The sequence below is a fragment of the Vulpes lagopus genome, chromosome X, assembly GCF_018345385.1.
Source record: "Vulpes lagopus strain Blue_001 chromosome X, ASM1834538v1, whole genome shotgun sequence".
In the NCBI taxonomy this organism is placed as follows: domain Eukaryota; kingdom Metazoa; phylum Chordata; class Mammalia; order Carnivora; family Canidae; genus Vulpes; species Vulpes lagopus.
This window is the reverse complement of record NC_054848.1, coordinates 39105744-39119561: the sequence shown is the minus strand read 5'-3', so window position 1 is coordinate 39119561 and position 13818 is coordinate 39105744.

The following is a 13818-nucleotide window of genomic DNA, read 5'->3' as shown; positions in this document are numbered from 1 at the left end:
TCTAGTTCTGTCCTTTTAGAGGGGCTAGAAACAGTGACATTCCAGTAGCAATGAGCATACCCATCACCCAGGTCTTGGTTTCTAACATCATTCTTCAATAAAAGGAATCAGGGATCTTAGGAGTCTAGGGCAGAGTAAATACAAGATGAGCCTGGAGCCTTTTGTGGTGCCAAAAATCTCAGAAGTGCTGTAAAAAAATTCAAGGAAACTTGTCAAAAGAACGCAAGAGCCAACTTGAATGGGCTCCCAATGGCCAAAGCTGGAACAATTTGAGCAAAAAAATAAATAACATTATTGGATTATAACTACAAAATAAGGTAAATATTAATAAGTTAATACCCATATAAATGACTGAGTAAATAAATGGGGGAGAAGGGACAAATAGTCCTTACAGAAGAATTAATCCTTATAGAAGAATTCCAAGTAATATACACATTGATACTATCTCCTCTAGGAGTTGGAGATTAATTCCCTCCTCTTGAGTGTGGTCTGGACTTAGTGACTTGCCTGGAAATAATAGAGTATGGAAAGAGAAAATATTAACTTTATGGTAGAAGAAACATGTGGACACCATCCTAACCAAATGATTAAGGTAAAAATCTCCAGTGATCATGTTATGTGATGCCATCCCTCCCACACACGATATGGTTAAAAGGCACTTTACCTCTATAGTGTTTTTCCCCCAAACCCATAATTCAAATCTAATCATGAGAAAACATCATATAAATTCAAATTGAGATTCTACAAAATACATGAACAATATCCCTCAACGGTATGCCTTGGTACATAATTTAAATTTCTTAAAAATGATGGTTAATTTTTTGTGTCAATTTGGCTGGGCCACAGTATCCAGATATTTGGTCAAACACAATTCTTGGATGTTTTCTGTGAGGGTGTTTCTTGGATGAGATTAACATTTAAATTGATGGACTTTGAGTAGATTAGCTTCCAGGATGTGAGTAGATCTCATACAATCAGTTGAAGGTCTTTTTTTTATGATTTTATTTATTTATTCATGAGAGACAGAGAGAGAGAGGCAGAGACTCAGGCAGAGGGAGAAGCAGGCTTCATGCAGGGAGCCCAACGTGGGACTCGATCCTGGGTCTCCAGGATCACACCCTGGGCTGAAGGCAGGCACTCAACTGCTGAGCCGCCCAGGCATCCTGGTTGAAGGTCTTAATAGAACAAAGACTGACCTCCCCAAGCAAGAAGGAATTCTGCCAAGTACATGAACTACAACTCCCCCTGGGTCCCCAGCCTGCTGGCCTGCAGATTTAAGACTTACCAAGCCTCCATAATAGTGTGTGCTAGCGCTTTAAAATAAATCAGTCCCCTCCTTCTCCATATATATGTATATTGTAAAAACAATATCAATATCAATAATTCTGGCAATACATCAGTATCTTCATGGTTATGGAGAATACAAAATTCAAAAGACACACAACTAAAGGGTAGACAGAGAAAAGTCTTCCTCCCACCTCTAGCCCCAAACTATTTAGTTTGTTATCCCTGGAGGCTCTTTAAGTGGCCAGTTTCTTATCTTTTTAGAGCTTCACAGTAGAGTCAAAAGTTTTAAGGTCATTAAACAAACAAACAAACAAACAAACAAGGAAAGACTGAAAAATTGTCACAGATCAGAAGAGGCTAAGGAGACATGTTGACTGAATATAATGTAGTATCTTGGATTGGATCCTAGAACAGCAAAAGGATATTAGTGGAAAAAACTGGTGAAATCTGAATAGCCTGGAGTTCAGTTAGTAGAACTGTACCAATGTTAATTTCTTAGTTTTAAAAAGATACCATGGCTATGTAAGATGTTAACATTAGAGAAAACTGGGTGAAGGGTATAAAAGAACTATCTGTACTACCTTCGGAACTTTTCTGAAAAATCTAAAATTATTCCAAAATAAAAATTTTAATAAAAGATAAGTAGTCCAGACATTTGTTTATAGACCAAAATGGAATAGATGCACTTCTTTCTATTCCTGGCAAAGAATATTTCTATTCCTTCCACTGAGTGAAGACTGAAACTGAATATTATACACACACACACACACACACACACACACACACACACACACACACACACAAATATAAGAGGACTTTAAAAAAGTAGAGAAAAGGTCGCTGATCAGCCAGAAGCCTAGAACCCCAAAGAATGACATTGCAGTGAGTTCTATGGGTTTTATTTTGGCTTCTTATATCCTGGACTATTTATTGCAGAAGCTGGCATCCTACAAATGGCAAAAGGCACAGACAAAAGACCATATACCCCTATTTTTTTTTTTAAAAAAAAAGCCTGCTGGGTACTTTTTCTTTTTCTTGCCTTATGGTAATGACCAAAATCTTACCTACAGTTATGAAATAAAAGTGGTGAAAGTGGATGTACTTGTCTTTTCCCTGATCTTGGGAAAGCACTCAGTCTTTCATCATTCATTGTGATGGTGGCTGTGGGTTTTTCATAGATGCCCTTTGTCAGGTTGAAGAAGATCCTTCTAAACAAGTTTGTTGAGATTTGATCTTCCATGAATGTTTTTTTGTCAGATGCTATCTTGGCTACTATATTGAGATGATCCTGTGGTTTTTGACTTCTATTAATAAGGTATATTAGTTGATGTTTGGATGTTAAACTAACTTTGCATTCCCGGAATAAATTCCACTTAGCCACGATGCATACTCCTTTTTGTATGTTGTTGGATTCAGTTTACTAATATTTTCTTAAACATTTTTGCATTTATGTTCATGGGATATTGGTCTGTGATCTTTCTTGTGATATCTTTGTCTGGCTTTGGTGTTGGGGTAATATTGTTCTCATAGAATTAGTTGAAAAAAGTGTCCCCTCCTTTATCGTATGAACAAGTTTGTGAAAGAATGACATTAGTAATTTAAATATTTGAGAAAACTTGCCAATACAGACATCTGGACTGATGGTTTATTTATGGGAAGCATTTTTATTACTACTTTAATCTCTTTACCTCCTATAAGTCTATTTAGCTTTTTTTTTGGTAAGACCTTTATTGAGACATAATTCACAAGCAAGCCCTAAAATTTACCAATTTGAAGTGTACAATTTAGTATATTCACAGAGGTATGCAACTATTACCACGTTTAGAATATTACCAGTTTTAGAATATTTGCATCACTTCCAAAAGAAACCCTGAACCCTTTAGTTTTACCCTCCTCCTCAATCCTTCCCCTGCTCCAGGCAACCACTAATCTACTTTGTCTCTGTATGTTTGCATATTTGGGGCATTTATATGGACTCATACAATATGAGGTCTTTTGGGACTGGTTTCTTATACTTAGTATAATGTTTTCAAGGTTCATTGCTGCTGTACAATGTATCAATACCTCATTCCTTTTTAGGGTCAAATACTATTCCATTATATATAGATGTACAACTTGTATTTATCCATTCATTAGTTGAAGAACATTTGGTTGTTTCCATTTTTTGGCTATTATGAATAATGGTACTGTAAATATTTGTATGTAAGTCTTTGTGTGGACATATATTTTCATTTCTTTTGAGTACATTCCTAAGATTAGATTCTACCTCTACATGAGTTCATTCTGATAACTTGTACCCAAGACACCCAAGTTGTTTAATTCATTAGCATAAAGTTGTTTACAACATTGTTTTATGATCATTTCAATTTTTGTAAGATCAATGGAATACTCTCTTTTATCTCTGATTTTCATCATTTGTGTCTTCTTGTTTCTTGACCAGTCTAAGTTAAGGTTTATCAATTTTGTTGATCTTTTAAAGAAACTATTCTTTATTTCATTGGTTTATTCTATTTTTTTTTTTTGTTTAGTTTCAAGTGATTCAGAAAGGCAAAAAGAAAATACACAAATAATACACCTCCCACACACATATGCAAAGAGAGATAATGACAAAGCAACTGTGGCAATGTATAAGCAACTGGTGAATCTGAATGAATAAGACCTTTGTTCTAACCTTTTAACTTTTCTGTAAGTTGAAAATAATATCAAAATATTATATAACATTAAAATAAAAAGTCATTCAAAATGAGTATTTTTCCTACCCCAAATCAAACTGCACTATAGCAGCTCTAAGAGGAGGGAGGGAGGGAGACAGAGCAGGGGAGGACGAGGTGTGGTAGACTCAAGGAAGACATGCCCAAGGCAGCCTTCCATAGTCTTCTTACATGCCAACACAGCACAAAGAGTCCCAGAAGTCATTTTCATGAAGCCAAGAGCAATGTGGATGGGGCCCTGAGGACTGGCAACAGTAGAGAGAAAGACCTGGTGTCCAGGATGAAAAACAAGTCTGTGTGGCCTAAGGACAGGAGATAAAGGGGAATGAGGCATATTGGCAGATGCTTGCATTGACAGAGTGACATCCCTTCCCCAAGCCTTGGTGCCACACAAACCCCATGCAGAACTGAGATGCAACCCTGAGGAGGGGTTCAAATCCTGAATTGACTATAACTGCCTCTGTCAGTTAGTAAATGAGGTTCTAAATAGAAATTATAGAAAAAAGTTATATTTCTTTTTTTTTTAAGTTATATTTCTTATGCACACCTTTCCTGGCCTGAGAAATGCATACCTGCTACACACACACACACACACACACACACACACACACTAACACTAATCAAAAAAATTTGGAGTAGCTATATTAATATCATGCAGAGATTTCAGAACAAGAAAATTATCAGCAATCAAGAGGAACATTACATAATGATAAAAGATCAATTCTCCAAATAACCATCCTAAACACTGATGCACCTATAGAGCCCCAAAATACATAAAACAAAACACAATAGAATTTAAAGGAAAAATGCACAAAATTCACTTATACTTGGGAGACATCAACATTCCTCTCTCTGTAATCAATTGAGCAAGTAGACAAAATCTCCAAATATATAGAAGATCTGAAAAATCCTGCCAACCAACATAACCTAATTGGCATTTAAAAACCACTCCATCCAATAACAGAATAGGTATCAGAAAGATCTTAATGGGGAGTGGGGTGGGGGTGTATCTGGGTGGCTCAGTTGAGCATCCAACTCTTGATTTCAGCTCAGGTCATGGTCTCATGGTTGTGAGATCCAGCCCTGCAACAGGCTCCCCGCTCAGTGGAGAGTCTGCTTGAGATTCTCTCTCTTTCCCTCCCTGCCTCTGCTCCTCACCCCTGCTCCCATGCTCTCTCTCAAAAAGAAAGAAAGAGAAAGGAAGGAAGGAAGGAAGGAAGGAAGGAAGGAAGGAAGGAAGGAAGGAAGGAAGAAAGAAAGAAAGAAAGAAAGAAAGAAAGAAAGAAAGAGAAAGCAAGCCATCCAGCCAGCCAGCTTTAAAAAAAAAAAAAAGAAAAGATCTTAATAGGAAACTAAGAAGCTTAGAACAAAGTGGATCAGAACACTCATTTACCCTTACATATTGAACATCACCACTTGAACGTCCAGAATGTATTGTTAGACATTCTGGGGACAGTCCATTCTTGAATCCTGGATTCTCTCAATTTAACTGCACTTTGAAAAGAGACTTCAATGGCCACCAGACTGCCCCCTAACTTAACATCATTCTGAGGTCTTAAGAATAAACCTAGCTGATGCAAGTGGAGGCTAGTTGTCAATATTATATTTGAAATAACAGAGTGTGAATATTTAGCACTGTGTGGAGGTATTAAGCAGCACAATCAAATAAAACAGAGGCATAAAAATAGGAAGGGAGGAGGTAAAACTATATTTATTGTTGGTAAGATATCTGAAAAACTCTAGAGAATCAATGCTAAAAGTAATACAAATAATAAGTTTAGGATGGTAACAATAGAAAAGTAACATACAAAAATCAATAGCCTTTATATATCAAACAATTATCATTTCTAAAATATAGAAGAGAAAATTCCATTTGCAACGGCAGTGAAAAAGGAAAGATATTCAACAATCATAAAAATTGAAAGGAAGATAATTCTGTTCTTAAAAAGCAGAGACTTCTAATAAAGATAGAGTAACAAGACTGCTTACCCTCTTGTCTTAAACAAGTAATACCTGAACAAAATATTTGACGCAATGGTTTTCAGGACCTCAGAAATCAGGTATCGACACAACACTAACCAACTAATGAAAGGGAAATGAATGAAGTGATCCCTACAATTGCTCCAGCTTCTTGCTTGAAGTTTCCAGGCTGCAGCCTAGAGGGAGGAAACCAATGCTTTCCCTGAGTTGAAGTGATAGAGTTGAGAATTCAAGGAAGCCAAGACAGCTAAAAATTCAGAGCCAAACAGTAAATAGAAACGCACAAAACAATATCTTTGAAGATTTGCCTAGGATTCCTTTCAAGTCTTCAAGAATCAGCATGAGTGTGAAAAAACTTCTTGAGGACGGGAAGGGTAAGGGAGAGATGGACCACTCAAAAAGACTGGAAGGAAGAGTCTCTGGAACTAACTTGGCCAATAATAATAGTTCCTGTTCCCACCAATTGGAAGGGAAAAACCTCACAAATCACATGGCATCAGGTAGAGTATTTAGAATGGTTCTGCCTTAGCAGTAGGACAAAATTAGAGCTTACCTGAACACTGCTGTGGTCTCACCTAACAAAGCTTCAAAGACCTGAAAGGTTCAAACTGTTTCCAAGTAACTTAAGTGCATCCCAGAACAAGCCCAAGAGTATTTATAGAAGTAAAATAATATCCGGAACCCAACAAGATACAATTTACACTGTCTGGCATTAAATAAAGACTTATCAGGCATGCAAAGAAACACGAGAATATGACTCATAATTAAAAGAAAAATCCATCAAAATAGGCCTAGATGTGACACAGATAATAGAATGAGTAGACAAAGACATTCAAAGAGTTATTAAACTGTATTACACATGTTCAAGAAGGGAGAAAAAAAGCAAGAGACATGGAAGATATCAAGATCCATATCAAACTTCTAGTAATAAAAATTACAATGTCTGAAATGTAAAAAAAAAATTAGATGGGATTAAGAACAAATTAGACACTGTGGAAGTGAAGTTTAGTGAAATCAAAGATAGCAATAAAAACAATTATAAATGAAACCCAGAAACAAAAAAATAAAAAAAATAACTGAACAGATGATCAGTGAGCTATGGGACAATTTCAAGTAGCCTAACCTATTCATAATTGGAAGACTCAAAAAACAATATTTAAAGCAATAATGGCCAGTTTTCCAAATTTGATGAAAACTGTCATTCCACAGATTTAGGATACTCAAAGAACACCAAGCCAAAGATATATGAAGAAAATTACACCAAGACATTCATAATCAAATTGCTTAAAACTAGGGGAAAAAATAAAATCTTAAAATCAGCCAGAGAAAAATCTTAACAATGTATGTAGGGTTTATAATATATGTAGATTGAAAATATGTGAGAAAAATAGAAGTATGCTGTTGTGAGGCTATTAAGCTATATGTAAAGTAGTAGAATATCACGTGAAGGTAGACTGAGAAGTAAAGGATCTATAACATCAAAGCAACTATTAAAATAACAGGGGCGCCTGGGTGGCTCAGTGGTTGAGCATCTGCCTTTGGCTCAGGGCGTGATCCCAGGGTCCTGGGGTTGAGTCCTACATTAGACTCCCTACAGGGAAGACTGCTTCTCCCTCTGCCTATGTCTCTGTCTTTCTGTGTGTCTCGTGAATGAATAAATCTCTAAAAATAAATAAATAAATAAATAAATAAATAAATAAATAACGCAACAAAGAGCTATAACTAGTAAGCCAACAAAGGTTATAAAATAGAATCATAAAAAATAGTCTAAAAGAAGACAGAAAAAGAGGAAAAAGAGAACAAAGCACAGGCAGTACAAATAAAAAAACAAAGAGCAAGGTGGTAGATTTAAAACAAATCATACCAATAAGCATACTAAATAAAAAGGTCTAGACAACCTGTGGTAAGTAGAAGACTGCCCTCCGGCCCCACCTCACCCCCCTTCCTGCCTCAAGGTGAAACTCTGAATATATTATCTTACATAGCAAAAAGGACTTTGCCGATGTGATGAAGGGCATGAATTTGAGATAGGATATTATCCTGGAATATCCAAGTGGGTCCAACCTCAGAGTCCTTAAAAGCAGAGAATAACAACAGGGTCAATTCATCAAGAGAACATAAGAGTATTGGGATCCCTGGGTGGCGCAGCGGTTTGGCGCCTGCCTTTGGCCCAGGGCGCGATCCTGGAGACCCGGGATCGAATCCCACATCAGGCTCCTGGTGCATGGAGCCTGCTTCTCCCCCTGCCTGTGTCTCTGCCTCTCTCTCTCTCTCTATGACTATCATAAATAAATAAATAAATAAATAAATAAATAGATTAAAAAAAAAAAAGAACAAAAAAAAAAGAACATAAGAGTACTAAATGCTTGTGCACCTAATAACCAAGCCTCAAAACAAATAAGGTAAAATCTGAGAGAAATGTATAGAAAAATAGACAAATCCACAATTTTGGTTGTAGATATCGGCACCATTCTCTCAATAATTGATAAAACTAACAGAAAGTCAGTATAGAAATAGACTTGAATAACACTATCGACCAACTTGTCCTGTCACAGAAAATTCCATTCAGTAGCAGAATACACATTCTTTTCAAGCACACATAACTCATTTACCAAGGGCTGTAGTCTAGGCCCTAAAGTCTCAATAAGTTTTAAAGGATTCAAGACATACAAAATATAGTCTCAGATTACAGTGGAATCAAATTAAGGGGAAATCAGAAAGTATTTTGAAATGAATGAAGATGAAAATATCTTCATCTATCCAAAATATCCAACATCTATCCAAGTTTATAGAAGGCACCTTGTACAGGAAAAGGTTAAGTCAGTAGGCCTGGGTTGATCAAATCCTGTACATTACCAAGAAAAACTTTTAGCTAGTCCCTGGGAACTGCATGCTGAGCTCTTGGAATGTTCTGTCTGTGAAGATTATTTTTGTATGTCTGAGGTCTTTGACCATTCTGTGTCAGTTTGACCAGATAGTTTACGCTGCTAATATGATTTATAGTGAGCACCTGCATTTGCTCTAGTGGTCTGGAGTCTGACTAGCTGAGGTCAGTCATGCAGGTGTTAGCTCCCAATAAAAATCGTGGTACTGCCCTAGTTGGCAATACTTCATATGTCACACATTGTTGCTGGAAGAATTAAGCATGTCTTGGGAAACTCCACTGGTTGGGGAGGGTACCCAGAAGCTTGAGCCTGGTTTCCCCTATACTTCTCCTTGTATGCCTTTTCCCTTTGCTGATTTTAATCTGTATCTTTTACTGTAATAAATTATAAACATGCATGAAACAGTATCTGAGCCCTGTGGCTCTTGATAGTGAATTAGCAAGTCTAAGACTAGTCTTGGGGGACCCCTGACACATTGCTAAAGCATTCATTCGATGGAAATTTATAGGACTAAATGCCTATACTAGAATTTCTCAAATCAACGACCTCAGCTTCCACCTAAAGAAACTATAATGAAAACAGCTAAAGAAACCTGACATAAGCAGAAGGAAGGAAACAATAAAGATGAGAGAGAAAAATCAATGACAAAACAAACAAACAAACCAGAAATACAATAGGAAAAAAAATCAAGAAATCAAAAGTTGGGGGCAGCCTGGGTGGCTCAGCGGTTTAGCACTGCCTTCAGCCCAGGGCCTGATCCTGGAGACCCAGGATCAAGTCCCACGTCAGGCTCCCTGCATGGAGCCTGCTTCTCCCTCGGCTTGTGTCTCTGCCTCTATTTGTCTCTGTGTCTCTCATGAATAAATAAAATCTTAAAAAAAAAAAAAAGAAAAGAAACCAAAAGTTGGTTGTTCGAAAAGATTAAGAGAATTCGTAAACCTCATGGGGGTGGGGGAAAGACACGATTCCTTAATACCAGGAATGATATAAAATTATAGATTTCTAGGATAAATGACTTGAAAAACACAAACTACAAAAGCTCACTCCAGAAGAAACAGATAATCCGGGCAGCCCATATATACTAAAGAAATTGATTTTGTAGCCAAAAACTTTCCCACAAAGAAAACTCCAGACCCAGATGGCTTTATTGATGAATTCTATCTAATATTTTTAGGAAGAAATAATACCAATTTTACACAACCTTTTCAAGAGAACTGAAGAGGGAGAAAATACTTCCCAACTCATTCTCCTAAGGCCAATATTCTCTGATAATAAACCCAGACAAAAGCATTACTGGAAAATAAAACCACTGATCAGTATCCCTCATGAATACAGATCCAAAACTTCTTCTCAGCAAACTTTCAGCAACAACATATAACCCAACAATACATAAAATAATAAAACATGAGCAATTGGTCTTTATTTCAGGAGTAAAGATTAATATTTAAAAATCAACCAATGGGGCAGCCCTGGTGGCTCAGTGTTTTAGTGCTGCCTTCAGCCCAGGGTATGATCCTGGAGACCCGGAATCAAGTCCCACATCGGGCTCCCTGCATGGAGCCTGCTTCTCCCTCTGCCTGTGTCTCTGCCTCTTTCTCTCTCTCTCATGAATAAAATCTTTTAAAAAAATCAACCAATGTAATTCATCAAATTAGCAGACTAAAAAAGAAAAGCCATGTAATCATCTCAATGAACAAAGAAAACTCATTTTATAAAATTCAACAGAAATTCCTGATAAAAAAATCTCAGCAAACTAGCAACAGAGGGGGACATAATCAACCTGATAGAGGGCATCTATGAAAAATCTTCAGTTGACATCATACCTACTTTTCCCTAAACCTGAGAATAGGCAAGGATGTCTGTTCTAGCCACTTCAACATTGTACTAGAGGTTCAAACCAGTGCAAAAAGGGAAGAAAAAGGAAAAAAGAAAAAAAAAAAGGCATCCATACTGGGAAGGAAACATTAAAACTGTCGTTATTCTCAGGTAATATGAATTTTTTATGAAGAAACCCTTTTTTTTCTTTTCCTACAGAAGAGCTACTAAGACTAATAAATGACCTTAGCAAGGTAGCAGGATACATGGTCAGTATTCAGTAACTGATTTAGTTCTATAAACGAGCCATCCACATAGAAAAGGAAATTAAAAATTTAAAAACCTACAACTCACAATAGCATTAAAAATATCACACTTCAGGACATGAAAGCCTTTTAACCAAAAAGTACAAAACAGAAAAAATACAGATCTGAGTCAATGGTGAAATATGTCTTTTTCATGGGTCAGAAAACTCAATATTGTTAAGATGTCAATTCTCCACAAATGGATCTACAGATTAAATGTAATCTCAGTCAAAATTCCAGCAGGATTTTCTGGTAGAAATTGGCAAGCTAATTCTAAAATTAATCTAGAAATGCAAAAGACCTAGAATAGACAAGTTAACTTTGAGAAATAACAAAGTTGGAAAACCTACACTACCTGAAAGACTTCATAGAGCACAAAAATTAATTTGTGATGATTTACAGACCTAAATGTGAAACTATAAGGACCCTAGTAGAAAACATAGGAGAGTATCTTTGAGACCAAGGTTAGGTAAAGGTTTCCTAGACGGTACATAAAAAACACTAACCATATAAAAATAGATAAACTAGACTTTATCAAAATTAAGAATGTCTACTCATCAAGACACCATTAAGAATATGAAAAAGCAAATCACAGGCTGGGAAAAATATTTGTAATATGAATATTTGACAAATGGCATATAAGTAGATCATATAAGGAACACTCTACAAATAATGAAAAGACAACCCAATTTAAAATGAGCAAAACATCTACACACTTCATAAACGAAGATATATAGATGATCAGTATACACATGCAAGACATTCAACATTAGTCATCACAAAGATGTGAATTTATAACCATAATCAGATACCATGCACTGACTAGAATGGCTAAGATTTTGAAAACTAACAACACTAAATATCTGAGGATTCAGAGCAACCAGAGTTCTTAGATATTGATGGTGGAAGTATAAAGTGGTACCATCACTTTGGAAAAATGTCTAACAATTGCTTATAAAGTTAAATATAGACCTACCTTATGATCTAGCCATATTTATTCTTAGTAACAAATTTTGGAAACCCAAATGTCAATCAGCAGGAGAATGGATAAACATACTGTGTTATAGTCATACAAGAAAATATTACTCAACAATAAAAAAGGAACTACTGATACAGTCATCAACATAGATGAATTTCAAAAACATGCTAAGTGAAATAAGTCAAATACAAAAAAAAAGCCATTTTGCACACTTCCATTTTTATGAAGTTTAAGAACAATAAAAATAATCCTGGTATAGAAATCAGAAAAGTGGTTGCCTGGGATTGGGGGCAGCAAGGGAAGAAAACAGAAAAGGACACGAGAACTTTCTAGGGCAATGACTACGCATAACTCTTGATTGGAATATAATGGACACATTTGTCAAAAATCGTCAAATTGTACACTTAAGATCCATTAAGCTTACTGTATTATGTAACCATATCTCAAAAAAGATCAGGTTTAAAAAATGGACAAATAGTCCTTAAATATATGAAAAATCGCTCAACCTTAGTAATTAAAGAATTGCAAATTAAAACTACCCTAAGGAGAGAAAATGAGTGGGAAATATCAGCGAGGGTGACAGAATGTGAGAAACTCCTAACTCTAGGAAATGAACAAGGGGTGGTGGAAGGGGAGGTGGGCAGGGGGTTGGGTGACTGGGTGGCACTGAGGGGGGGGGCACTTGACGGGATGAGCACTGGGTGATATATGCTATATGTTGACAAATTGAACTCCAATAAAAAATTAAATAAATAAATAAATAAATAAAATAAGACAAAACTACCCTAAGATTCCATTTTCATCTATTATATTTGCAAAATCCCAAATGCTCCATGATACAGTCTACTGGCAAGGCTGTAAGGAGAAAAAGTCTTGTTCATACATTGCTAGGTTGAGTACAACACAGTATAGCTAGGAAGGGCAATACTGAGTGAAACTATACACGCATTTACCTTGTGGCCTAGTTATCTATGACTTTACCCTGAAAATATACCTCCACAAATATAAAACAATGTATACACAAGGCCATTGAGACACTATTTGAAATAGCAAAAGATTGGAAACATCTCCCAAATGTCCATCATTGAGATGATACATGCAAATGATGGAGCACCATGAACTGGTAATGATTTTTAGGATATATTCAGTGGGGGACAAAAATCAAGGTGCCAAAATGTGCATACATCATGCTACATATTGTGTATAAAAGGGAAATAAGACTATATGTTCCAATTTATTTACTTTTGGAAAAAGAAACACAAAAGATATGAGCTAATGAATTAAAAAATGGTTACCTATAGGTGGTGGGTGGAGACAATTTGAAGGTTCTTATAGGGATGGGAACAAGATTTCACTGACAATACATTTTAATATAGTTTTGTACTTTTAGCCATGTAAATGTTTTATGTTTTGAAACAAAGTTAAGTCAAAAGAAAGGGAGAGAGAGGTGGAGAGGGGGATAGGCTAAATGGAGCCTGAGGCAAGGCTAAAATGCAAGTTTCAGAGAGCTAGCATTGCACTTCAGTGTTAACTAGATTACCCACTGTTCACACACAGCCCTTCAGTGGGTTTTACTCGTGAAACTTGAGGAGACTAGCCTTATCTGATGGAAAAAATAGAGATGGTCTTAGAGAGGTATTCTAATTCATGGACTGTGAGCCCCATCTGATTTAGAATGATTTATGGCAGGACAATTTATAGGCTGATCAATATTTAAAAACCATCCAGGTTTTGTATACAGTTGTATTTTCAAGTCTTTGGCACTTTTTAGTTTTTCCTTTTTACTGAAATTTTTGATGTACCAGTATCACATGTATTTTTGAACTTCCCTGCCTCCCCCCTCCAATTATTTAGTA